We start from the raw sequence: 24,530 nt of genomic DNA on the forward strand, positions 1-24,530 counted from the left end.
AGAACCAGAAAGTGTCAGAGCCAAATCCACCCAGGTGTAGCCTGACTGGGGGTCCTACATCTGCTTTGCTCCATGGCCAATCATCCTGAAACCTCAGCTCCATCACAAATCCTCCAGGCCACCCTCCTTCTCCAGGAAGCCTCCCCTGACCATGCCTGGAAATGGACATATGGCCAGGGCATGCCCAGCCCTGTGAGTGTGACCTCTGCAGCAGCCAGGGGAAGGGGGTTATATTTCTTTACAGGATCCTGTAGCCCTGGAAAGTACATCCAAACCTGCACCATGAAGATGGCCATGATTGTGGGGGTGGTGCAGAACTTCAGTTCAAACCCCAGCACACCTCCTTGGGAGGTGCATGAATTCTTTGAGCCTGTTTCTTCATTTATTCCAATGAAAACAGCAATGGCCTTGTTCACTGTGTGATTGAGTGCTGTCAGCCCATGAAGAATGCAGAGTGGTGCAGAGGCATGGTGAGTGCTTGGCACATTCAGGGATGGTTGTTGTTTGGCCCTTGGCAAAGTCAGCCTGGCTGGAAAGACATGTGGAGACCGTGTGCAGGGACAGTTTTGAAGGTAGCTACATCTGAACTGATTTGGGAGGATGTAAAAATGGGAACCAGTCAGTCTATGTAAGTGCTGGCCTCCAGAGTAGGGCTTGGGATAAGCCCTCGAGGGCCCATAGATGTGTCGGACCTGGGTATTTGGCTGACTCAGTCTTCACACCTCTCACACAAGGGTATCAGTGAGGCATGGGCACAGTCCTCAGTGACCAGATGGCTGTGATCAGTTAGGGAGCCCTAACAGTGCTCTAAAACCTGGTGTCCCACCCCAGGCTTGGAAAACTGGCATTACCTACTTCCCTGCAGAGGTCTGGCTGGCTGGAAGCTCTGCAGGGCAGAGACGAACAGGCTGCCCACCCACTGATTGGATTCTGGCTTCTCTTGTGGCCATTAAGGGTTTAGTGATGTCACTCTTTCTCTCTTGGGAGCCAGAATGAGAATCTGTGACCTTTGGGGACCTCCACCTCAGGGACTAGGGACTCCTCACTCAATCCACGGTTTAGATACATGTTAGTCATGCTTCTGGCTCATGTCCAGGGAAACCCAAACATTCTATCTCCTTTAGATCCCAGGTGAGACACATCAGGCATGTTTCCCACATGTTGGTGGACCTGTGTGTGAGCCTGTGTGTCTGTAGGTGTGGCAGTTGTTCACATGTGTGTATTTGTGTCAAGTTCACACTGTAATACCTTCTATGGGCCTGAGTGTGTACTTTGCAATCTGTCTTGGTACCTGGGTGTGTATGTTCAACTGTGAGGGGTTTTGCAAAGCACATTTGCATGTATATTCATGTGTATATGAGCAGGTGGAGTGTGCTCATTTGCATTGCTAGGCCCATCATACATGTGCTCTGTATGCCCAAGTATGCATCCAGTGGTGTGGGACTCCTCTATAGTGCATGTGTGTTTGTGCATGTACTTGTGTATCTTTGTGTTTCTGGGACTTGTATACAGGTGTGTGGGCACCTCTGGGAGGTTTATGCTGGATATCTGTCTACATCTGGTATCTGTCTTTCCTCATCTCTCTCTGTGGTCCATTTCCTCTGTGGGCTTTTTTCATGCACTTAGAGTGGGCCCCAGAAGATCCCTATTACTGCATCTGAAAAATAAAGAGTCCTCACACCCCAGCAGCCACTCACCAGTAGATGACTGCCCATGTGTCATGGCCTCTGGGCTTTCTAATGAGGATCCCTCTCTCCCACTCCAGCAGCAGTTGACCCAATGATGGGGCTCAGGACAAGCATCTGTTGTTTGTCTTCTCCTGACCCTTTTCTGGCAGTTTCCAAGATCTCCAACCCCACTGTCATAGGCTTTTTCTGTGTGGACAGACATGATATTCCCCAGCAGCCTCTGCAAGAGTCTCACTCAGGTTTGGGGCACATGTGGCCAGTTAGATGTCTTTTTCCTGAACCTTCCTGTTGCCTGGGGTGCCATTCTTCTCTATTCTTTGCTTGAAGCACATCCATCTACTACAGGCCTCATCTCCTGTTGAGGCCTTCCTGATTGCACAGCATCTCCAGGTTCTCCACACACACACTTCTATGTGAGCAACTGCAGATGGAGGGAGAAGGTTTTGAGTCTTTCCCACATGACAAGCATATGCCTGGCACAGGGCAAGTATTCAGTAGACTGTTATTCAGGGCCCTGCAGAGGGTCAAGTAAATGTGGTCCTTGAGGCCCCAGTGCAGCAGTGGAGCTATGTGCAGGAAGCTCTCCTTGGCCAGATACAAAGCCAGAGGGAGAGCATCCAAGTCACACACACAGCATGGCAAGAGGGTTTGATTTTTTTTTTTTGAGACAGGGTCCCACTATGTAGCTCAGGTTGACCAAGCCAACCTTGAAATCACAGTCCTCTGCCCTACCTACAAAGTGTGGGGATTGAGGAAGATCCAAATTTACCACACATGTATACTTTTAACACAATACATACATACATACTTACATACATATATACTTATGTATGTATATATGGAGAGGGAGACAGAAAGAGAGAGGCCAAAATGTTTCAGTTCTACTTTGAATATATTCTTTATCTTTATTTAACACATATCATGTGCTAGGCGCCTTACCAATTATGTTGCTACCATGGGAAACTGAGGCACAGAGAAGGTCATGAAACCAGTAAGCAAAGTCAGGATTCAGACCCAGGCAGAGGGCTCCTAGGCTCTCACTCTTCTGTGCAATGAGAAGCTTCTTCTTCAGATATTTCTCCCCCAAGTCAAATGGCAGGGCTTAGACTTAGGGTCAAAGAATTGCTGCCCAAGAATTGGATCCAGGAGCAGAGACTTAATTGCTGTATGTGCAGGAAAGTAATGAGAGGCTCCCTCCACTTCCCCTTATGCACTCACTCTGAACCAGGCACTGGGGATGCGAGCCACAGGGACCAGGAAGCCTGTTCTGGCTCACACAGAACAGGCAGACCAGGGGAGTGAAGGGAGCTGCCTCAGGAACAGCAGTAGTAATACTATCTGCTGAGTGTTCATGTACTCCAGGCACTGAGTTAATGCCTTAGGTGTAACATCTTATTCACGCCTGCCCCTCAGAATGAGGTAGGTCTCTCTTGGGCACCAATTTTTCAGATGGTAAAGTGGAATAATTTGCTCAGGGTTGCTCAGAGAGAGAGAAAAAGAGAGGAGGGAGGGAGGAGGGAAGGATGGAGTTAGGTTTTTCCTTCAGTGACCAATAGTTTAAATACAAGCTGACAAGGTGTGTTGGCTACTCACTGGTCAGCTGTGAGGATTGGGTGAGGGAGACTACACAGTCCTGCCTAGTCCACATGCATGTAATGATTTGCCTAGTTCTGTACCTCACACCACCAGGAGGGGCACAGTCAGAGTGGGGGCAGTTCCCACACTGCTACAGGAAGAGGAGCATCTCATAAGGAGGGAGCATGGGAGCACTGAGAAGTCTTCAAACATGGCACAGGCCTAAAGTTAAGGAAGACAGAGCCATTCCAAGATTTCTCAGAAAGGAATGACCTACCCATTGTTTAAGGGATCCCCAGCACAGCTGGAAGGTGGTTGCCAGTGGAGTACTCTGTCATCACATGATGAACCATATGCCACGTGATTCTTTGCAGCTCTGTGCCTGTGAGTCCATTCTGTCCTGTTTCAAAGACAGTCATGACCCGGGCCTGTCTTCAAGATCAGTGAGTTTCTCAGAGAGATGACATTGGTTTGAAGATATGGTGAGTTTTAACAGGAAGAGAACTGAGTTCAAATTGAGGCTCTACCTAACTTGTCACTTTGGGCAGGGAACTTAAACTCAGTATGCCATTTCCACATTATAAAGCAGGAGCAATAACTTCTATGTCAGAGAGTTGAGGGGAGGATTAAATGGGATGCCTGGAACACAGTAGGTACTAAATAAAGGCTGACTCATTTTTCTAAGCATGCCAAAAACCAGACTCAGAAAATGGTGGGACCTTGAAGTTCTCATAAAAGCCTCAGACCCAAGAAACAGTGGCTCAGAGAAATGTGACCTGGACATGCTGAAGTACACCAAGAATGCTGTGGCAGTGCCAGGAAGGGCACAGGCTTCCCATGTCCTAGCCAAGACAGCTTCCCACTCTGCCTCAGGTAGTAGGTCAGATTGGGAAAGTCACTACCCCTCCTTTATGGGTCTCTGTAAAGGCCTGACATGGGATGATGGACCTTGGATGGTTCCTTCCTGCCCCAGGGATGGCAGCATCAGTGACATTTTCTCCACCCCACCCAGTGACCTGGAGGTGCTGAGTGCTAACAAACCACCTCCACATCCTGTAATGTGCACCCAAATGGGGGACAGATGGTAGGAATGGGAGATGCCCAGGGACTGACCTTTGGTGCAGAGTCTGCAGCTATTAGCCAGGGACCCCAGCCCACCCATGGGCCTGGACTCCATGCCCATCTGTATGGCTGCCTCTCACTGCCCAGATGGAAATGCTTGTACTGTGCATAGGCCATGTGGCCTCCCCAGTCTTGCAGCTCCATACACAGAGGGTAGGCCACACCCCTGGTCAACTGTTACACTACTTGATTGCCCATCCGGTGCTCTTCAGCCAGGTCACTGAAGCCCTACACAGAGGGAGAAAAGGTGATCTCATGCCCATAAGAGAGGCTATGTCCCTAACTGAAGAGCTTGGCTGGGCCAGGATCCATGGACACTTTTCCAAATCCACTGCACTGAATGGTCAAGTTCATAAGCACACTGTGAGCGGGCATGGAGATGGAGCCCTAACCTGTAAAAGAAGAAAGGCCACAACTTTTGTAAATGTGAATGTTCACTAAAAGTAATTGAAAACACATTTCTCTGAAGTGCACAAACAGGCAAAACTAACCTGTAGCTACAGAAATTACAATAGCAACTACTTTTGGAGATTATTAGTCAGGAGGTGACAAAAGAGGTGGTGGGAGTTGTGGATATAACCATTCATGGTCATCACATGGGTAAACATATATGTGAAAATTCACTGGCCTCACACATCTTATCTGTCATTTTCAAACCTCAATAAAAAATTAAAGATTTAATAAGCTGTGGCTGATTGGTACACGGTAGAGAAAACTTTGTATAGCACCAGGGCAGCCATTGAAAGAGTTCTGCAATATAGGAATGTAAATCTGAGAGCCCTGGGAGTGTCTTGTCACCACTGTCCCCAGGAAAAGAAACCAACACCATTGGGAGAACTGTTCAGTGCCAACGACAAGGACAGACCTGAGCCCCACTGCTCATTTGAATTTTGCTGTGCCATTGATCAGCTAAGGGTTACTATGCCCTCTTTCCTGCATGTCTGCACCTGAGTACCCTATTTCTCTTTGCCATTTTAATGACTGCTTAAAACTCAATTGGTTTGAGTACTTAATTTAGTACTTATTCTTAAGTATCAAATGAATAACTAGAAGACACACATAATAACATGGCTGTATTTTCTTGTGGGTATCCTTTTCTATTTCTTTTACTTTTGAAAACTTTACGAGCTTTTAAGTCAGCTTGCCAAAAATCCTTTACTCAAAAATTTGATTAAAAATTTGAAAGATGGAGCGATTCCAAGATGGTGGCTAGAGGGAAAAGCAGAAAGACTGCCTCCTATAGTGAAATCTTGGAGAGACACTGGAGACACACCTTGCAGGCGAAACCACTGAGAAGAGGCAAAATTTTGACCCCTCCACACCTCCAGCTGGTGCAGAGCATCTCCACTTCATGTTAAACAGAGAAACCAGGAGGGCCCCCGGACCACCAGTCACCCGTGCCCAGACAGCTTGGGAAGACACGGACAAGGTGAGTTTAGTAGTACCATGGTACTCCCACAGACAACCCTGGGCCAGAGCAGCATAGCCCCCTGGACAGACCGACCTCCACCCAGGGAAAAAAGAGAAACTGAGAAATAAGCAATAAGAACAATAAAGACAAATGGGAAAGAGGGTGGGGCACCCTGAGCTCCAAAAATTGGGGGAAGGGAATCCTTCCCAGAACTGTAAATAAACAAGCCGGGCTGGCCAGAGAGGCTCCGGCAGGAGTGGGGGCGGGAGCCCAGCAACCAGGAGCAAGAAAGCTTGTGAGAGTGGTGGAGGGAGGAAAACGCCACAGGAAGGGGGGAAGCCCCACTTTGTGAGCTATAAACAAACACGCAGGCCTGAGAAAGCAGGTGCAGTGTCACCTCCCCCAGTGTGCTTGGAAAGGGGAAAGCTTGTAGCGGCGTCTTGCACACAGGAGAACTCTGAGTAAACAAAGCCTGCAGGGCCAGGTGAGTGTTAAGATCACCCCTGAGATCTGCATAAATTATGCCTCCAGCAACAGCAGGCTGACAGCAGCGGGCAGGCAAGCCACAGCTGTAGATACCATTCACAGAACTGTCTCCAGACTCTTTTTTTTTTTTCTCTCTCTCCCTACCTTTTATGAGAAAACAACCGAACTACACCTGAATGCTGAAAAACTGACTGAAACTGTATTGCATTTGAACTTGGGATATTTTGTGGGGTTTTTTTTGTGTGTGCAGTTTTGCTCTACTTTATGCATCCCCTTTGATGAGACAACTACAGAACAACATCTGAGGCACCATCTCCAGATGAGACAGACACCAAAATTATTAAGACTGAAACTTTCATTGCATTTGAACTTGGAGGGGTTTTTTTTATTTTTTATTTTTTATTTTTCATTTTGTTTTATTTTATTTATATATATATATATATTTCTTTCACTTAATTTTTTATTTCTGTTCTTATCTTTATTCTTTTTAATTTTTATTTTCAATCCTCTCTCTGTCTCTCTAATGCCTGTTCAGCTTACTGTCGATTAGTACACTAACGCTCCCTGTTTATACTTTTGAAACTTTTTTGTTTGATTCCTTGTTTTGTTTTCTCCTACTTCTCTGTTTATTTGTTTTTCCCTTTTCTTTAACTTCTTGCTTTCCATCTCAGCTCACCCTTCCATTCTAAATATTACCATTGTTATTATTACAAGCTAGAAAATACTTAATTGCACACAGTACAGGGACAGTAACAACACCAAGGACAATGATGGGCAGACAGAAAAAATAGGGAAACCAGTTTCCTCACACCAAAAAATTAGTACAGGAACCAGAGGGGAATGAAGAAAACAGATACTCAGATCCAGACTCCAACAAAATGAAGATAAACTATGCCAAAGAACCCAATGAAGCCCACAAGAATAATTTAAAAGAAGACATACTACAGGTATTCAATGAGAATTTCATAGAGACGATACTGGATATGGTCAACCAAAATGTAAAGGAGACACTCAAGAAATTCCAAGACAACAAAAATAGAGAATTTGAAAAAGCAAAAGAAGAAATAAAGGAAACCATAGAAGCACTGTATAAACACCAAAGTGAAAGAGAGAACACAATTAATAAACAGATAAATGAACTCAGGACAAAAATAGACAACATTAAAGAAGAAACTACCCAGGATATGGATAACTTCAGAAAAAAGAATGAAACAGAACTGCAAAACAAAACGGAAGGCCAATCCAGCAGAATAGAATAAACAGAAGACAGAATCTCAGAACTTGAAGATGAAATGGTAATTAAAGGAAAATCCAAAGAACTATTAATTAAACAACTCAAGACCTGTGAAAAGAAAATGCAAGAACTCACCGACTCCATCAAAAGACCAAACTTGAGAATCATGGGCATCGAAGAAGGAGAAGAGGTGCAAGTGAAGGGAATGTGTAACATATTCAACAAAATAATAACAGAAAATTTCCCAAATCTAGAGAAAGATAGTCCCATACAGATGCAAGAGGCCTCCAGGACACCAAACAGACCAGATCAAACTAGAACTACTCCACGACATATCATCATTCAAACAATAAGTTCAGAAACTAGGGAAAGAATATTGAAGGTTGTAAGAGAGAAAAAACAAGTAACATACAAAGGTAAACCCATCAAAATCACAGCAGACTTCTCAACAGAAACATTAAAAGCAAGAAGAGCGTGGGGTGAGATCTTCTGGGCACTGAATGAAAATAACTTCATCCCCAGGATACTCTACCCAGCAAAACTATCATTGAAAATAGATGGAGCAATAAAAGTCTTCCATGATATGCAGAAACTAAAACAATATATGACCACAAAGCCACCACTACAAAAGATTCTTCAAGGGATTCTGCACACAGAAAGTGAAACCCAACTTAACAATGAAAAGACAGGCAGCACCAAACCACAGGAAAATAAAAAGCAAGAAAGTAGAGAGTAACCTAAACTTAGGTACACACAATCAAACCTTCAAACAACTAAGACAACTAAATGACAGTAATCACCACATACCTATCAGTACTAACACTTAATGTTAGTGGGCTTAATTCCCCCATCAAAAGGCACCGCTTGATGAAATGGATTAAAAAGCAAGATCCAACAATTTGTTGCTTACAGGAGATGCATATCATCAACAGAAATAAGCATAGGCTTAGGAAGAAAGGCTGGAAGAAGATTTACCAAGTCAATGGCCCCCAAAAACAGGCAGGAGCAGCAATATTTATTTCTGACAAAGTAGACTTCAAACCTACCTTGATCACACAAGATAAAGAAGGACATTCCATACTAATAAAATGGGAAATAGACCAAAAGGAAATAATAATCATCAACCTGTATGCACCCAATGTCAATGCACCCAATTTCATCAAACATACCCTGAAAGACCTAAAAGCATATATTAACACCAACACAGTGATTGTGGGAGACGTTAAAACTCCATTATCATCAATAGATAGGTCATCCAAACAAAAAAATCAATAAAGAAATCAAAGATCTAAAATATACTATAGATCAAATGGACCTACTTGATGTCTACGGAACATTTCATCCAACTTCTACACAATATACATTCTTCTCAGCAGCCCATGGAACCTTCTCCAAAATAGATCATATCCCAGGGCACAAAGCAAGCCTCAGCAAATATTTGAAAATAGAAATTATACCGTGCATACTATCTGATCACAATGCAGTAAAAGTAGAACTCAATAACAAAAGTAAAGACAAAAAACATGCAAACAGCTGGAAACTAAATAACTCATTACTTAATGAACAATGGATCATTGATGAAATAAAAGAAATTAAAAAGTTCCTGGAAGTCAATGAAAATGAAAACACAACCTACTGGAACCTATGGGACACAGCAGAGGCAGTCCTGAGGGGAAAGTTTATAGCCATGAGTGCATATATTAAAAAGACTGAAACATCCCAAGTCAATGACCTAATGATACATCTCAAACTCCTAGAAAAACAAGAAGAAGCAAATCCCAAAACAAATAGAAGGAGAGAAATAATAAAAATAAGAGCTGAAATCAACAAAGTAGAAACCAAAAAACTATACAAAGAATTAATGAAACAAAAAGTTGGTTCTTTGGAAAAATAGACAAAATCGATAGACCCCTGGCAAACCTGACTAAAATGAGGAGAGAAAAAACCCAAATTAGTAGAATCAGGAATGCAAAAGGGAAGATAACAACAAACACATGGAAGTCCAGGAAATCAACAGAGACTACTTCGAGAACCTATATTCAAATAAATTTGAAAATCTTAAAGAAATGGACAGATTTCTAGATACATATGATCATCCAAAACTGAACCAAGAGGAAATTAATCACCTGAATAGATCTATAACACAAAATGAAATTGAAGCAGCAATCAAGAGTCTCCCCAAAAAGAAAAGTCCAGGACCTGATGGAGTCTCTCCTGAATTCTATCAGACCTTTAAAGAAGAACTGATACCAACCCTCCTTAAACTGTTCCACGAAATAGACAGGGAAGGAAAACTGCCAAATGCATTTTATGAAGCCAGTATTACACTTATCCCAAAGCCAAGCAAAGACACCTCCAAAAAGGAGAACTATAGGCCAGTCTCCTTAATGAACATTGATGCAAAAATCCTCAACAAAATAATGGCAAACCGAATTCAACAACACATCAAAAAGATTATTCACCACAACCAAGTAGACTTCATCCCAGGAATGCAGGGGTGGTTCAACATACTAAAATCAATGAACATAATAAACCACATTAACAGAAGCAAAGACAAAAACCACTTGATCATCTCAATAGATGCAGAAAAAAGCCTTTGATAAGATCCAACACCATTTCATGATAAAAGCTCTAAGAAAACTAGGAATAGAAAAAAAGTACCTCAACATTATAAAAGCTATATATGACAAACCTACAGCCAGCATTATACTTAACGGAGAAAAACTGAAACCATTCCCTCTAAAATCAGGAACCAGACAAGGATGCCCACTATCTCCACTCATATTCAACATAGTACTGGAATTCCTAGCTAGAGCATTTAGGCAAGAATAAGGAATAAAAGGAATACAAATAGGTAAAGAAACTGTCAAAATATCCCTATTTGCAGACGACATGATCCTATACCTTAAAGACCCAAAAAACTCTACTCAGAAGCTTCTAGACATCATCAATAGCTATAGCAAGGTAGCAGGATATAAAATCAACATAGAAAAATCATCAGCATTTCTATACACTAACAATGAGCAAACTGAAAAAGAATGTATGAAAACAATTCCATTTACAATAGCCTCAAAAAAAAAAAAATCAAATACCTAGGTGTAAACGTAACAAAAGATGTGAATGACCTCTACAAGGAAAAGTATAAACTTCTGAAGAAACAGATTGAGGAAGACTATAGAAAGTGGAGAGATCTCCCATGCTCATGGATTTGTAGAATTAACATAGTAAAAATGTCTATACTCCCAAAAGTAATCTACATGTTTAATGCAATTCCCATCATAATTTCAATGACATTCATTAAAGAGATTGAAAAATCTACCATGAAATTTATATGGAAACACAAGAGGCCATGAATAGCCAAGGCAATACTCAGTCAAAAAAACAATGATGGAGCTGACTTCAAGCTATATTACAAAGTAATAATGATAAAAACAGCATGGTAATGGCATAAAAACAGACATGAAGACCAGTGGAACAGAATAGAGGACCCAGATATGAAGCCACACAACTATAACCAACTTGTCTTTGACAAAGGAACTAAATATATACGATGGAGAAATAGCAGCCTCTTCAACAAAAACTGCTGGGAAAACTGGTTAGCAGTCTGCAAAAAACTGAAACTAAAACCATGTATATCACCCTATACCAGTATTAACTCAACATGGATCAAGGATCTTAATATCAGACCACAAACTCTAAAGTTGATACAGGAAAGAGTAGGAAATACTCTGGAGTTAGTAGGTATAAGTAAGAACTTTCTCAATGAAACCCCAGCAGCACAGCAACTAAGAGATAACATAGATAAATGGGACATCATAAAACTAAAAAGCTTTTGTACATCAAAAGAAATGGTCTCTAAACTGAAGAGAACACCTACAGAGTGGGAGAAAATATTTGCCATCTATACATCAAAGGACTGATAAGCAGAATATATAGGGAACTTAAAAAACTAAATTCTCCCAAAAATAATGAACCAATAAAGAAATGGGCAAGTGAACTAAACAAACTTTCTCAAAAGAAGAAATTCAAATGAATTTCAAAAGAAGAAATTCAAATGGCCAAAAACCACATGAAAAAATGCTCACCATCTCTAGCAGTAAAGGAAATGCAAATTAAAACCACGCTAAGATTCCACCTCATCCCTGTTAGAATAGCCATCATTAGCAACACCATGAAAAACAGGTGTTGGCGAGGATGCAGGAAAAAAGGAACCCTCTTACACTGTTGGTGGGAATGTAAACCAGTACAACCACTCTGGAAAAAAAATTGGAGGCTACTTAAAACACTAAACATTGATCTACCATTTGATCCAGCAATACCACTCTTGGGGATATACCCAAAAGACTGTGACACAGGTTACTCCAGAGGCACCTGCAACACCCATGTTTATTGTGGCACTATTCACAATAGCCAAGTTATGGAAACAGCCAAGATGCCCCACCACTGATGAATGGATTAAGAAAATGTGGTATCTATACACAATGGAATTTTATGCAGCCATGAAGAAGAATGAAATGTTATCATTCACTGGTAAATGGATGGAATTGGAGAACATCATTCTGAGTGAGGTTAGCCTGGCCCAAAAGACCAAAAATCGTATGTTCTCCCTCATATGTGGACATTAGATCAAGGGCAAACACAACAAGGGTATTGGACTTTGAGTACATGATAAAAGCGAGAGCACACAAGGGAGGGTTGAGGATAGGTAAGACACCTAAAAAATTAGCTAAAGCAGATACCTTAAAAGCAACTGAGGCCAATAGGAGAAGGGGACCAGGAACTAGAGAAAAGGTTAGATCAAAAAGAATTAACCTAGAAGGTAACACACACACACAGGAAATTAATGTGAGTCAACTCCCTGTAGCTATCCTTATCTCAACCTGCAAAAACCCTTGTTCCTTCCTATTATTGTTTATACTCCCTCTTCAACAAAATTAGAGATAAGGGCAAAATAGTTTTTGCCGGGTATTGAGGGGGTGGGGAGAGGAGGGAGGGGGTGCAGTGGGTGGTAAGGGAAGGGGTGGGGGCAGGGGGGAGAAATGACCCAAGCCTTGTATGCACATATGAATACTAAAACAATTAACAAAAAAGACAAAAAAAAATTTGAAAGACAATTCGTGCACTATTTCTCATCTTGCACGTGATCTTTGAGCCAGAATTCTACATGAAACAATATGTCCTACAGATATTGCCACAGGATGATATATAAAAAGACAAGTTCATTTCAGCAATGTCATTTGATGTAGATGGAGAGTTTTCTGTTTCTGCCTTTGCAGTCTAAAAAACTTTTTAGTAATATACATACATTGTTTTTTCTAAAAATTAAAACAAAAATACAGTCAATTTTCCTTCCTAGGATATATGTCAGAAATGTCTAAAAGAGGGCTCAATTAGAGGGAACAGTGTCCTGGAAAGAGAGTGTGCACCAGGCAGATCTGTTTGAGGGCCATCAGTTTGAGGTGGGAAGGGTGTGGGGTGAACCTTCCTTCACTAACAATCCAGCCTGCTCCAGGCTCCACAGAGCCGCAGCTTTACCTCTCTACAACCCTTCCAATCCTACTGGAAATTCATGCTGCCATGCTCACAGCACTGGGTGAGGGTCCACTCACCTCCATTGTCCCCCATGTCACAGAACACCTGGGAGAGAGAGGACAGGTGAGCTGGAATTCCTTGGAGCCAGCCAGAAGTTAGGTCTAGGCCATCCCAAACATGACTTGGCTGTCCCCTGACCCCCACCCCAGTACAGGTGAACCTGGAGGTCAAGGTCAGAAGGAGGATTCAAGTTCAATCCCATATCCATTGCCATCATTTTCTAAAGTGACAAGGAAGTGGTGGCCTGTCAGGGCCTTTTCGTCATTTGTAAAGTGGGGGTGTTCATACCTTAACCTCTTTGTGTCCCAGTTTCTGCTATGCAAAATGGCACTGTGAGAATGAAATGATATGAGAATGTAAAATGTTTAGAACACAGCCTGGCACATACTAGGTGCTTTGGTTATTGCTACGTTGCTCTAAGGATTAATTGCAGATAGGCATTGTATTAGTAAAACAGTTTTTGTTGCTGTGACAAAATACCTGACATCAACTTAAGGGAGGAAGGTTTTATTTCAGATTGTGGTTTCAGAAGGTTCAGCCCATGGTTCCTTGTCCATGCTCTTGAGCAGAATATCATGGCAGCAGGAGCATGTAGGTGGGGAGGGTCTCCATGGTGGACAGGAAGCAGAAAAGGAGGAATGGGCTGGGCACCAGGTATAACCTTCAAAGGCATGCCCCCAGTGACCTCCTTCTTCCAGTGAGACCCTGCCTCCTAACGTTTCTACCACCTCCCAAAATAGTGCCACCAGATGGGGACCAACTGGTGGGATCAACACACAAGCCTGTGGGGAAAAGTTTATTTTCAAAACATGACAGGCATAAAGTTCTTAGCCATGATGTAGACTCAGAAAGTGCTGGTGGTATTGTCATTCTGTGGACAGATGTTTTCTGAGCACCTACTATGTGCTAAGCTCTGTTCAAGGCACTGGAGATGCTGATACTGATAGGATAAATAGAATCCTTTCTCTCCAAGAGCTTATTGTCTACCCCAACTAAATTTTTCAGCATAACTTTTGTTCACACATTGTTTTTCTAGCCTGTTCAGTACATGTTCAATGTTCAATGAATACAGACTTGGCTGCTGGCCCTGGATGAATCACTGATAAATCAGAGATAAGTCAGCCTTTAGGGCTGGTTCAGTCTGAAGGAGGCTATGCTAGGGCAGGCAGACTGCTGATTGGGAACATTTGGGGAACTCAAAGAAGGAATCACTGGGCAACCCTGAAAGGCTTCCTGGAGGAGATGGTTTCAAAACAGGTCATTGAATGAAGATGTGTCTGTCAGGTTGAGACAAGTGGAATGGCATTTCCAAGAGAGTGCATAATATGAACAGGGGTTCTGAGATGGAAAGAGCACACTGAGAGAGAATACAGGGTACCCTGTAAGAGGATGCATGAAGAAAAACTTAGGATTGGGGAGATATAAGTGAGGTAAAATTAAAGCTGAGGTCTGAGCCCAGATCTATTGCTTCTCCATCACTGTTCCCAAATCCCAGCTGTTTATATCTGCCCACATCCCACCAGAGCTGAATTTATTTAATTTCATATAGCATGTTTATTTAAAAATGGTGTCCTTTAAAAAATACTTAAATACAAAGATTAAATGCATTTGAAAAGTAAACCTTATCCATACCATAAAAGGAAAACTAGCAACTCTTGCAATTGTTCAGATGGTTGGAACACTAAATAGAATGAAAAACTAATATTATGAAATTCTAGCTAGAAAACGTTGCCGACACAGGGCCCCACATTTGATCTCTTTCTCTTAGAAGGGAAGTTGTCAGGTGTGTAAGAAGTGTTAGGGACAAGGTGGACCAGCCTTCTTAACACACTGAGAAAGAGAGAAAGGAAATTACAGAGTGAATCTGAAGTGGGATCCCCGGCAGAATGTGCCCACATCGTTCCCTCAGGGCCAGCCCCAAACCTCCCTCCTGCCACCCACCTGACTGTCAACCACAGCCACTGAATGAGAATAATGTCAGCTCCATCAGCCCCAGTTGGTAATTCCCACATGGAGTAGAGGCCCAACTTCTGCCCTCAATTGGATTGTATGTAACCTAGAAATGAACTGCTTTGTGCAAAGATAACCTCTGGAGTCCGGGGATATCTGTGATACTAGCATGGCCCTTACCAAAACAGAACTGTTTCATGCTATTCCAATTAGGAGAGAGTGGATGCACCTCCATCTTTGGGAACTTCCCTGCCTAGCTTGGGGCCTGGGAGGTGGGGCACCCCCCTTCACTGACACAGCCTGGCACTGACAGGGTTCTGTCTGAGAAGCCCTTGGATGAGTACCACTGACAGCCTCAGTCCCAGGAGCTGCTAACCTTCTTGGGCTCTGTCATATTAACCACACCCATGTGTAGATGCTGCTGACATTGGTCCTAGAGTGGAAGATCTCTGAACAGTCCTGGAACACCTGCTTGGCTGCCTTCACGGAAGCTACAATGGGACAAAGCAGATACCACCTTGAGGTGAGCCAGGAGAGGAGAGGGACGAGCGGGCATCCCTGCCTACTCCATGTAGGCCTTGCATGGGGAGGTGTGGGGACATGGAGACAAAGCAGACCTGGGGCTTGAACAATGTGCAGGGGTTGCCCACGTGGAGAAGGAGAGGGCCTTCCAGGCAGAGGGAACATAATATGCAATGGCCCCTAGGTGGGACAGTCTTGTTATTTGCAGGGGACAGAAGGGGATTGGGGAGGGGAAATGACCACACTACATCATGAGAGCTCTGGCTGTTGGAGAACAGGGCATGGCTGGCACAGAGAGGGCAAGGAAGGAAGAGGGAAGAGAAGAGGCTGAGTTTTGGCAAGGTCAGATAACTCCTGGAGCACTCTGGCCAGAGTGAAGTGGGGCTGGAGGGAGGAGACTCATAACACCTTCAGTGAGGTACTTCCCATTTCCCACAGAAGGAAACTGAGGCCCCAGGGTGAGGGGACTGGCCCAAGGGCACACAGCCTGGTGGGCAGAGCTTTCCCTTCTTGGTGGTGCAAACCTGCAATCACAGCACTTGCAGGAAGATTGGGAGTTTCAGGCCAGCCAACCTGAGTTGTATGTTTTTTTCTCAAAAAAACAAGGACTGGGAATGTAGCTGGGTGGTAGAAGACTTGCCTAGTATGTGGAAGAGCCTGGGTTTGATCCTCAGCACTGCAAAGAAAAACAGAAAGAAGAAGGGAAGCAAGAAGAAGGAACAAGAATCAAAGTGTCCTGAGTCCCAGGAAAATGCCTGTTCTCTGCCCCCACCCAGAGATCCAGGCCCTGTGCCAGCAGTGCCCCACCCCCCAACTTGTGTGGACTCCAAGTCTGGTTTCAATCCTTACTCAGCCCTGCCAAGCTCTAACTTTATCTGATATTCTGCTCCTCCTTCCACCAGATCTTGCCCTAGTACATTGTCAGAACTCACCCTGGGAGGAGTTACCACTCCCCTACCCTGTGTCCAGCATAGCATTTATATAAACAGAAGGGCCAACCCAATGCTGCCCATCCCACCAGTCTTGTAACATGGAGAGAGATAGTTATGTGTTGGGGTACTTGGGGAGGGAAGACCAGGGGCTAGAGGTCTTGACATCCCCCAGGGACAGAGATCAAGGCAAGATGTCCTTGGCTGTGAAACAGCCTGGCCTCCCACTCACTCACCCCCTCTTACCTAGGGCTTCACACATTCGTCAGCTTGTGAGTCTGCATTGTAATCTGATTCCGCAGGCTGGTGCCCAACTCCAACATGGTGGCAGTCTGGTTCTGGACCACATGCTTCTGAGCTTATGCCAGCTCTGACCTCAAGTTCATCTGCATGTACCACTCTACCTGTGGGGAGATGGTGGTCTCTTTGACCTGAAGTTCATCTGAATGTACTGCTCTTCCTGTGTGGAGATGGTGGTCATAGGTCACTGAGTAGAGGCTAGGAAAAGTCTCCTGCCCCTCCCTGTGTCTTCATGGAAAAGAACAGAGCTTCCAGGAAAGGCTCAGAGAATTACAGGCCAAGCCACCTTATCTCTCACCAGGTCTCTCTGCCTGTTACCTTGTCCCATATACAGTCCATATTCCACTTGGCACAATCAGAAGGATAGCAACCAAGCCACAGTCCTCATCTGCTCAACACCACCCAGAGTTCCCATCTTGCTCAGAGGGAAAGTCAAAGTTCTCCAACAACTTCAAGATCCTCCATGGCTAGGCCTCCCATTGCTACTCATTTTCAGTCTCCTATCCCTCCCATCTTCCTCCCTCCCTCCCTGCCTCTATGACATCCCACCAACACTGCAAGCACACACCCACCTCAGGGCCTTTGTGCATGTTTCTTCTGTGTTCCCCTCGAGCCCCAAAGCCCCATCCCTGCCCACATGGCTCACTCCCTCACATCATTTCAGATTTAATCATACGCTTATCACTCCCTGACTTTATACTACATATCTACCTGTCTACTGTCTCTCATATCTTCTAGAATATTCGTAGCATGTATCTAGGGACTTGATCTTGTTCACCACTTTATCTCCATGTCTAGCACCATGCTCAATATACAGTGAGTGCTCAATAAATATATTTTCAATGAATTAATAGAAAAGCTGCAGCAGCAAGGGTCAGAATGGGACCCCCCCACACAATCTTATTTTCTTTCCACAAAATCCTGAGGGTGAGTAAGCCTTCAGGATGCGTTTGCAGGTCCATCAGCCAAACTGAACTCTCTGTTTTTTGGCCACTATCTGCCAAACAAGGCTGGACCCCCCAGTCTCCCAGTGCTCTGGGACCTCATGTATGAATGTTCCTAGAGGTGCACTTTCCCAGTTGCTGGAGAGGCTGGACTCATATGCATCCAGGATCAAGTTGCAAAGGTGAACAGTGGGTTCTCAGGCATTGCAACTGTGGGCAGCAAACCAGAGCCTTCTGCATGCCATTTTGCACACAAGCTGGCCTCTGACCATGACACCACTCCCATCCTGGCTCTGTCCCTCACCCTCTCATTCTGGCTTTCGGTAGATCCAACCAGGCAGTTCACAAGGTACCTGGGAAGACGAGCTCCCCAAGGAGGAGTAGTGATCTTGGCTGGGGCAGGGTAGGCTCTGGCCATTCCTCCTTCATCTTTCCTTCTCTCTTCCACTTCAGTTGCCTCTTCCCTTCTACACCCAGCCCCTTAGAAGGAACACACCTCATTCTCAAATCCACAGGGGTATGCATGGACAGGGCTGGCATACACTGGAGCAGTCTTCCTCAGTAGGACCTATGAATGGGCATTTCTGGGGAGCACACTTGCAGGCCCACCTGGACTTCCTGAACCAGGAACTCAAAGGTCAGGGCTGTGGCACACTTGCTGTCTACATTGTGACAAGCTTCCAGCCGAATCTCAAAGTCCAAGTTGCTCAAGTGTGCGAGCCATTGGCTGGAGATGGCAGTGGACAGAGGACAGAGAGGACAGTGCTCCAGAGCTCTCAGGCCTTTGCCCCCATCCCTTCCTGCTTCCTATGCTTCATATATGCAGCCTCACAGTCCCCATTTGGCTGCCACCCCAATTTCTCTGATATTCTTGACACAAAGCTTCTTGAACAAGTTCTCTCCATTTTCTTTCCTTCAGGACTACACTCTCCTTTAAAAAAATTAATATATAATTATGGTGCACTTATCACATACAAAGAAGATAATGAAAAAAGATGGCCCATGTTCCTGAGTCCTTCTGTAATCAACTTTCACCTGGAGCATGACTCCCAAACTCTAGGGAGCCCATAGGCTCTTTAGTTCACTCTGGGATGGTGAGTTAAATTGCCACCACACTGAAGAAGCATCCTATCTTCCTTGATCCATCACCAGTGTGGCCCTGAATGTACCCACCCTTCCCTGACTCCTTCCTTCTCAGATTCCTATATGTGGGGGACACTTGTGGGCCAATCCTGGGCCCTGGTCTTTCTGGACCTCCTCTCCCTTGGTATGGGCCCTCAAGAGGGAAACCACAGGGCCTGAGAAAATACTTCATGGGGCCCATGAATTTGACTGGGTAAAATAATTACCTTTCCTATCTGTGATCTATAATTAAAATATGGCTTCATAAAATAAGTTAGGCAGTGTTGCTTCCCTTTCTATTTCATGGAACAGTTTAAGGAGGGTTGGTATTAGTTGTTCCTTAAACGTCTGATAGAATTCAGCAGAGAATCCATCTTTTTTGGACTTTTCTTTTTTAGGAAACTCTTGATAGCTGCTTCAATTTCTCTTTGTGTTATAGATCAAGTGAGGTGATTAATATCCTCTTGGTTCAGTTTTGGGTGGTTGTAAGTTTGTAGAAATCTGTCCATTCTGTCAAGATTTTCAAGATCAAGATTTGAGAGTATAGGCTCTCAAAGTAGTCTCTGATGATTTCCTGGATTTACATGGTGTTTGTTCTTATCTCCCATTTTGCATTTGTGATTTTACTGATTCAGGTTTTTTCTCTCCTCATTTCAGTCACGTATGACAGGGGTCTGTCAATATTATTTATTTTTCCAAAGAACCAGATTTTTGTTTCATTGATCCTTTGTATGGATTTTTTTGTTTCTATTTCATGATTTCATCCCTTATTTTAATTATTTCTTTCCTTCTGCTTGTTCTGGGATTTGCTTGTTCTTGTTTTTCTAGGAGTTTGAGGTGTAGTATTATGTCACTGATTTGAGATCTTTCTATCCTTTTAATATATGCACTCATGGGTATAAACTTTCCTCATAGGACTGCCTTTGCTGTGTCTCACTGGTTCTGGTAGGTTGCGTTTTCACTTTTATAAACTTCCAGGAACCTTTTAATTTCCTCTTTTATTTCATCAATGACCCATTCATCATTGAGAAATGTATTGTTCAGCTTCCAATTGTTTGCATGTATTTCACTGCTGTTTTTGTCATTGATTTCTAGTTTTAATGCATTGTGATCAGATAGAATGCATGGGATTATTCCTATTTTCTTATATTTGCTGAGGCTTGCTTTATGCCCTAAGATATGATCAATTTTGGAGAAAGTTCCATGGGCTGTTGAGAAGAATGTATATTGTGCAGAAGTTGAATGAAATATTCTGTAGACATTGGCTAGGTAAATTTGATCTATGTTATGATTTAGATCTAGGATTTCGTTATTGATTTTTTGTTTGGATGACCTATCTATTGGTGATAGGCGGTATTAAAGTCTCCCACTACCACTGTGTTGGAGTTTACATATGTTTTCAGGTCCTTCAGAGTATGATTGATGAACTTGGGTGCATTGATGTTGGGTGCATATAGGTTGATAATTGTTATTTCCTTTTGGTGTATTTCCTCTTTTATTAGTATGGAGTGTCCTTCTTTATTTCATTTGATCAATGTAGGTTTAATGTCTACTTTGTCAGAGACATGTATTGCTACCCTGCCTGTTTTCTGGGACCAATGGCTTGGTAAATCTTCTTCCAGCCTTTCACTCTCAGCCAGTACTTATTTCTGTCACTGAGGTGGGTCTTCTGTAGGCAGCAGATTGTTGGATCTTCCCTTTTAATCCAGTTTGCCAATTGGTGTCTTTTGATGGGGGAATTTAGTCCATTAACATTCAGTATTAGTACTGATAAGTACATGGTGGTCCCTGTCCAATTTCCTTAGTGAATATTGATGCAAAAATCATTAATAAAATAATGGCAAACCGAATCCAACAACACATCAGAAAGATCACACACCATGACCAAGTCAGCTTCATCCCAGGAATGCAGGGGTGGTTAACATACACGAATCTATAAATGTAACACAGCATATGAATAGATGCAAAGACAAAAACCACTTGATCATCTCAATAGATGCAGAAAAAGCCTTCCACAAGATCCGACACCACTTCAAGATAAATGTTCTAAGAAAACTAGGAATAGAAGAAATGTACTTCAACATTGTAAAGGCTATATATGACAAACTTATAGTCAACATCATACTTAATGGTGAAAAACTGAAACCATTCCCCCCATCTGCAAGAAACTGAAACTAGATCCATGTCTATCTCCCTGTACTAGTACCAACTCAAAATGGATCAAGGACCTAAATATCAGACCTGAAACTCTGAAGTTACTAAAGGAAGGAGCAGGAAACACTCTGGAGCTAATAGGTATAGGCAAAGACTTCCTCAATAGAACAACAGCAGCCCAGCAACTAAGAGAAAGGATGAATAAATGGGACTTCATAAAATTACAAAGCTTCTGTACAACAAAAGAAATGGTCTCTAAACTGAAGAGACTACCCACAGAATGTGAGAAAATATTTGCCATCTATACATAAGACAAAGGACTGATAACCAGAATATACAGGGAACTTAAGAAACTTAACTCTCCTAAAATCAATGAACCAATTAAGAAATGGACAACTGAGCCAAACAGAACTTTCTCAAAAGAAATTCAAATGGCCAAAAAACACATGAAAAAATGCTCACCATCTCTAGCTATAAAGGAAATGCAAATCAAAACATCACTAAGATTCCACTTCACCCCTGTTAAAATAGCCATCATCAAAAACACTACCAACAACATGTGTTGGCAAGGATGTGGGGACAAAGGAACCCTAGTCCACTGCTGGTGGGAATGCAAGCTGGTGCAACCACTCTGGAAAAAAATTTGGAGACTTCTCAAAAATCTAAACAGAGGCCTGCCATATGATCCAGCAATTCCACTCCTGGGAATATACCCAAAGGAATGCAACACAGGTTACTCCAGAGGCACCTGCACACCCATGTTTATTGCACACTATTCACAATAGCCAAGTTATAGAAACAACCAAGATGCCCAACTATTGATGAATGGATTAAGAAAATGTGGTACACATTTTGTTTGTTGTACACAGTGGAATTTTACTCAGCCATGGAGAAGAATGAAATCTTATCATTTGCAAGCATTACTCTGAGCGAGTTCAGCCAGGCTCAGAAGACCAAAAATCATATGTTCTCCCTCATATGCAGCAATGTGGTTATTCTTGGATTACATGACAAGGGAGAGCATATACAGGAGATATAGGAATAGGTAGAAAACCCAAAACATGAAAGCATTTGATGTCCTCACTCCAGAGGAACTAATAGAGAAAACTTAAAGCAACAGAGGTTAACATGAGAAGGAGATCAGGAACCAGTGTAAAGATCATTTAGAGATGAATCAACATGGGTCATAACACAAGGTACACAAAACCAATGATAGGAATCTCTCTGTATAGCTATCCTTAACTCAAGTACCAAAAATGCTTTGTCTTCCTTATTATGCTTGTGTCGTTTCTTCAACAAAATTAGTGATAAGGGCAGAACATGACCTGCCTGGAATTGGGGGGGAAGGGGGAAGAGGGGCATGGGGGAGAAATGACCCAAACAATGTATGCACATGTGAAAAAATGAATAAAAAATATGGTATTTCCTTCCATTATGAGCTTAGGCCACAAGCCAGAGCAGTCCTAGGAGGCTCTGTGACTTCAAGGCCAATAAAAGTCGTAAGTGTTTTCATATTCAACCTATAGTGAGCAGGATCTTGCCATATCGTCTTTCTTTTCATCAAGACTTTGGAATTATGGACATTATCAAGTGTCTACTGGACACTGCTACAACTCAATTACAGATTTAATTTTCAATATTTTGATTATAATTTCAGTATTACTGAGCGTTCTTATGCCCTTAGTTTGTGTTTCTGAGATGGAAGTCATAGGTTTCAGATGCCTACAGCTCAAGGCTCCAAATATATGCAGGTCTCCCACAGGTACCCAAATCCCTCCTTGGACTTCCAGTATCCCCTCCTGTGCCTAGGGTACCCTTGCCACTGTCACTGCTCCCTCTCTACCAGTTGGAAATGCAGGTTTCCAACTGGCATCCAAAGCACAAATCTTCATTACCAATCTGACTCCTCCATGTCCACCCACTCTTCCAGTCTTTCTCATCTCAGTCAGCAGTCCCACTCAGTTCTGAAGCCCCAAACCCAGACCTTAACCTTGACTTCTCTTTCTCAACCAACTGTCTCTACCTACTAGTGAGTTCTGCCCACTGTGGTCCCACTGTAAATTTGGAATCTGCCCACTCACTCCCTCATCAACCTGGGCTGCCTCTTCTGAATTTCACCCCTACTCTGCTCCCCAGGGATCCCGTGTGGCTGGCTGGGGCTGACCAGCATGCAGGGCAAGCAGAGCTGCACTGAGGCTGTCTCAGCCTTTGCCAGTGTGCTAGGAAGGTCCTGGAACCTAGGTTAAAATACAAACTCTGACACCTGGTGATCAAGAAGCAAGTTCACTCCAGAGCTGAGACCTTCCCAGCCATGGCTCCAAAGCCTCTGAGACCCAGAAAACTGGCCTAGTGTCACCATTCACCAGGCTTGATGCTCAGGTCTTCCTCAGGTCTGCAGAGCTGGGGTAACCTGAAGTGAAAGGAGCTCCCTGAGTATCCACCCTGGTCCCCCACTTGTCCTGTGGCTGAAAGTGGCTCTGCAGGTCAAAGAACACACATAGCTTGATCTCATCACCCAATTTGCCATGCCCGCCCACCAGCACGGGCCATGAGATGGATAATACAGAGCAGATGTGCTGGTCTGGGGCTCTGGAGACCAATATTGGCCGGGGGGGGGCGGGTGCTAGGCCTAGCACAGTGCTCAGAGCAGGGGAAGGATTCCAGTGGAGGACCTACCCCAAGATGGGACCTGCCTCTTTCCATTACCCTAGTGCTGGCAAATTCTCAGGCCTGAGACAGGGATGGGGGCCCAGTCTCCCAGCACCTAGTGCAAGGGCTGAGTTTTGGCCTCTGAACTACCATCTCCTCCCCCTTGGCCCTGGGTTCAAATTCTGGCTCTGTTACAGTTTGTGGGTCTTTGTGGGGGGTGCTACATGTTCTCAGCCTCATTTTACAAATCTGTGATAAAGAAAGTAAACTCTTCCCTCTGCTGTACAGAGGGCCTTTGAAATCTGTCATAAAGAAAGGGACAGGAATTTTGACAGACACAATCAAGGGAAGAGGGAGGGGGCTCCAGACAGAGGCAGATGCGTATTTGTGAATGAGACTTGGTTGGGCCTGTGTTATTTGTATCACATGGACTTTAACTGGCACTTGGATAAACAACTGTGGTCCAAACATGCAGTGGGCTGAACTCAGCAATGAGAAGAATGAACCTTCGATTAGAGCCACAACCAGGGAAAACCTCACACAGATTATGCTGAGTGAAGTATTCCAGCTCGGGAGGGCTGCACTCCGCAGGATTCCATTTAAATGACTTTCCAGGGAAGTTGGAATCTTTGATCACCAGAGACAGAGACCTGGGGTGATGGGTGATTTGCTGCAAAGGGACACTGGGAAAGCTGGAACTTTTTGGGCATGTTGGTGGTTACATGAGTATGAATTTGCCAAAACTCCTAGAACTGTATGTGAAAAGAACTAATTGAGCTAGGCACAATGGCTCATGCCTATAGTTGTTACTACTTTGATGGTGGAAACCTGGTAAAACAAAGTTCTAGGCAA

The 24,530-nt window shown here is 43.6% G+C and overlaps 1 long non-coding RNA gene across 3 annotated transcripts; it reads right to left on the reverse strand.

Moving 5' to 3' along the window:
• Nucleotides 1-1,458: 1,458 nt before the first annotated feature.
• Nucleotides 1,459-18,368, reverse strand: LOC141410890 (uncharacterized). Of its 3 annotated transcripts, XR_012435698.1 has the most exons (4): nt 18,107-18,368; nt 16,756-16,913; nt 3,541-4,777; nt 1,459-2,109 (listed from the first exon to the last, which is right to left on the reverse strand). It is a non-coding gene; the product is annotated as an uncharacterized lncRNA (long non-coding RNA). The 3 variants fall into 3 exon arrangements; XR_012435697.1 differs by lacking the exon at nt 1,459-2,109 and having other exon boundaries at nt 2,561-4,777; nt 18,250-18,368; XR_012435696.1 differs by lacking the exon at nt 1,459-2,109 and having other exon boundaries at nt 2,561-4,777.
• Nucleotides 18,369-24,530: the final 6,162 nt, after the last annotated feature.

Source organism: Castor canadensis, chromosome 9 (genome assembly GCF_047511655.1).
Source record: "Castor canadensis chromosome 9, mCasCan1.hap1v2, whole genome shotgun sequence".
Classification (NCBI taxonomy): Eukaryota; Metazoa; Chordata; class Mammalia; order Rodentia; family Castoridae; genus Castor; species Castor canadensis.